The following is a 4,178-nucleotide window of genomic DNA, read 5'->3' as shown; positions in this document are numbered from 1 at the left end:
AGGAATGTTCTTTGCTGCGCACTCTCTAGGGTAATGCAGTCATCTATGTTGGGGTCTGTGGAGGCGACAGTGCTCAGTCCACAGAACATAGGTTTCTTGTTCTCAGCCTCCTCGTTACTTGCTTCCCTCGGGGTGGGCGTAGGCCAATCTCCTTCCGGGAGCTTGAGGAATGCTGGTCCGTCACTGTAGATGTTGCGACGGGTTAGGTCATCCAGAGACATTCCCCGGGTGATGACGTCAGCTGGGTTGTGTTTGTAGTGGAGCGAGTCTGTTTTGAAGCGCCAGACTAGTCCTAGTGTCATTTCTTGGGCTTCTCCTGGGATTGTCGCCATCCAGGTCTCGCTGCTGGCAGCCTTGTCCGCGGAGGAGAGGCTGCGCAATACGTGCGGGTCACTGCTGGCCCACTGCCTGAGATCAAAGCCGCCTTTGATCAGGGAGGCGCGTAACTTGATTAGGAGAGCCTCGGCTTCTTCTTGAGTCGAGACGCTTTGTAAACAGTTGTCCACGTAGAAACTGTTCTTCACACTGTGTTGGACCTCTTCATCTGCTGCTGGGTCCTCTGTGACATGTTTCTGTAGTGCATATGTAGCACAGCACGGGCTGCATGTGGTTCCGAAGGGGAGTACTTCCCACTGGTAGATGGATGGGTTCTCATCTCCGATCTTCTCTCTCCATAGGAACCGTAGCAGAGGCTTGTCCTCCTCTACTAGTCTCACCTGCAAGAACATCCCTTTGATATCCCCGCTTATAGCCACCTTGTCCTGGCGGAAGCGCAGTAGCACGCCTAGTAGGGAGGGGCCGAGTGTGGGGCCGGGCAAGAGCTCTTTATTCAGATTTTGGGATCCGATCTGGTAGCTGCAGTTAAACACAATGCGATCCTTGCCGTTGTGATGGACCTTGTGATGCGGCACGTACCATGATTCGGTTGTCTGATCGGCCTCTTTAATGTCAATCTTTGTTACGTGTCCCGCTGTGATTAGCTTCTCAATCTCAGCTCGGTACACACTCTCTTGAGCGGGGTCTTTGGCTAGGCGCCGCTCTGTGTTCAGTAGATATCGCTCCGTGGCGTTTTTCTTTGCGTGAAAGGTGGGCATTCCCTCTCGCCTCAGGAGTGGAGTTGCGTATCTCATCACTCCGCCGACTGTGACTCTCTTTGTCCCCTGCTCGAGTAGGTTGATGGCGTAAATGTCTTCTTTAGAGCGAATATCTTTCTTTTCGTTCTTAAAGGGCATTGTCTCTAGGGTCCATAGCCTCTCGACATGCTGCAGGAGAGTGGTGTCTTCTTCTGTCGTTCTGGAGTGGAAGCAGCTAGTGGCTGCTGTTCGGTTGAGAGATTTAGCGAGGGGGCCTTGTAGGGTCCACCCTAGGCGGGTCTCGACTGCTGCAGGACAGCCTCGGGGGCCTGTATGGACCCGGTCAATCGGGACTATGAGTTCTGCATGGTCGGAGCCTATCAACAGGGTCGGGGTAGCGCCGTCTATGAGCGGGATAGGTAATTGGCGCAGGTGCACATATTTATCCATCAACTTGGTGACAGGGTAGGTGTACTGCGATAGTCCTATTTCTTGGCTGGTGAAAGCATTTGTGATCTTGTACCGTCGCTCTGGCTGCCCGTTGGCTGCGATGGTGAAGGAGACATTCTCGCCCTTTATCGTCTTTAAATCTCTTCTTATTGTCCGAATCGTCATTTCGTTCTTGCTCCCCCGCAGTCCCAACTGGGTCGCAGCGGAGGCGAGCAGAAGGGTCTTCTCTGACCCGTCATCAAGGACGGCGTAAGTGTCCATGACTTTATCTTGGTAGCTCAATGTCACACGGACTACCTTTAAGAGCACTTGGGCTCCGCTGCTGCTGGCGGGGTCAATGTACATGACACTTGCCTTGGTGCCGCTCCGTGGTGCAGGTGTAGGCCGTCTTCCGTTACTATCGTGTAGTATATCTAGATGGGCTCCATCGCACCGGCTGCACCTTTTCTTTAGGCGGCATTCGGCTGCCATGTGGGGCCGCGCACATCGATAACAGCGCCGGTTGGACTTTATCCATTGACTCACTTCTTCTGCATTCATCTTTGTGAATAGGTCACATTGTGACAGCCAGTGTTCTTTCTCACAGTAGGGACACGCTATCTTCCACTTCTCTTTTCTCGAGGGGGTGCTGTGACTCTTACTGCTCGGTACTGACTCTGATTGGTGCATGACAGTCACCGATCTTCTTCCATCATTTATTCTCCTGGGTCCCTCTCTGGAGCTTGGCGTGCTCCGCCCGGAGGTGTCCAGTCGTAAGCTGCTGACTTCTCTCGCCAGGAAGTCGGCTAGATCAAGGAGGGATGGCTCGGGGCCGTTGGGATCCCGGTAATCCCTCTGCCGCCTAAAGCGCTCCTGTCTTGCGGGTGGCAGCTTCTCCAATATCCTCTCGACGTTAGAGTTGGCGTATAGCTCATGCATGCCCTTCTCCCGTTGCGCTCCCAGCATCCCTACCAGGGACTGCACTTTGATTGACAGGTCGTCTAGTGAGCGATTGTCTGTGGCTGGGGGTAGGCGATCAATATGCCTTATCTCCTGGATTACGTAATCCCATATACGTCCATATCTCTGATCCAGCGCTGCAAGGGCCGCTGTGTATGGAGTCGAAGAGGTAGCATAGGCTAGCGCTATATTGTGCGCTCGCGGTACTTTCAGGTGCTTCAGTAATGTTGCATACTTGTGGCGTTCATCAGCGACATCCACCATCATTGTCTCTAAGCACATCCGGAGCTCCGTGTACTGTGCTCGACTCTCATAGGCGAAGTCTGGGAATGACGGTGTGGCATTGTATGACGCCGTGGATGGCTGATACATCGGCGAGCGTTGGGGGAGAGACCTCCTGGGCGAGTCCCCTCTTGCGCCTCGCTGTGGGCTGGTACTGGCAGGGTACCATGGCCCGCTGGTCCAGGTGCTGTTCCTCGGGGCTGGTCGTGCGTCGTGCTCACCCGTGAATAGAGTCGGGGGTCTGTAGCGCAGCGCCGCGGGAGTATAGCCTGGACTGTATGGGACCTCCTGGTCTGGTGGAGTACTGTGCTGTCGTCGGGCTTGGTTCTCCTCCTCTCCCTCTTCTTCCTCTATCAGATCTTCCAGATCCTGTAATCGTTTATTTAGCTTCTCCGCAGTGTATGCCGCTCCTTCCTTGTAGCTGGGTCTCGCTTGGACCGGTCTGTGAAGGGGGTCTGCGGGGGGTATAGGCTCGGTCTGTTGGTCAAGTTCAGGGTCGCTTGCTCGTTGAGGAGACGCTGCCCTTGACTGTTGTCTCGACGAGTTCCTTGAACCCCTGGCGGAGGGAGAGGGAGTTGTCCTTTTGATCAGCTGCTCTATTAGTTGCGCTTGTAGTCTGTCGCGCTCTGCGTCTCTTTGGGCACCGGCAGCGGCACGCTGGGCGTCGGCCCGGTCTCTTGCCATATTCTCTTCTGTCTGGAAGCGTCTCATCTCCAGGCGTGTGCGCAGTTCTTCGCTCCGTTGCTGTGCTTGGAGGTGTTCGCGCTCGCTAAGCATCTGCGCTTGGAGTCGGTCGCGTTCGGTAGAGGCTTTCAGGCTGACGAGGAACGCCTGTTGTAGTATCCTCTCCGCTTCGCTGGGGGAAGGCGGTTGTGGAGGTGAGCCGCTCCTGCGTGAGCCGCTCCTGGGGGTACTCGTTGGGGAGTCCTGGAGCTCTAGTTCCTCGGCGCTCTCCTCCTCTTCTTCCGTGCAGAGTTCTCTCTCTGTAGGGTTGTCTTCCTCCCGGGGCTGGTCGGGGACTACTTCTTGGGTAGTGGCGGGGGGTAAAGGCATGTCAATTCCCTCCTGGTCCCCACCGTGAGCTTGGTCAGTTACATTAGGACCTACTAGGGCCTCTGTGGTCGGGGAAACCTGGTCGTTAAGGTCAGACATAATTTTACTTTCTACTTTTACCGCGTTTACCGTTTGTCGAAGGCTAGGTAGTTGACTGACAGTGTAAGCCTCTAAGTACTGAGGTGTCTGTCGTCTGCGCCGTGGGCGTTCTAGGTTAGGAGGATCGTTTCGTGGAGTGTTCATCATAGGCCATTTCGATATTAATAACACTATATTAATATTACACTAGTTACCCTCCGGCTCGAAGGACCAATTGTAACTGAGGGGTACAATTCCCTGACTGTATTGTTAGATATGATATTTAATACCACTACCTCATGT

The sequence above is a fragment of the Notolepis coatsorum genome, assembly GCF_963971535.1.
Source record: "Notolepis coatsorum genome assembly, chromosome: 13".
Lineage (NCBI taxonomy): Eukaryota > Metazoa > Chordata > Actinopteri > Aulopiformes > Paralepididae > Notolepis > Notolepis coatsorum.
Note: the sequence above shows the minus strand (reverse complement) of the source record.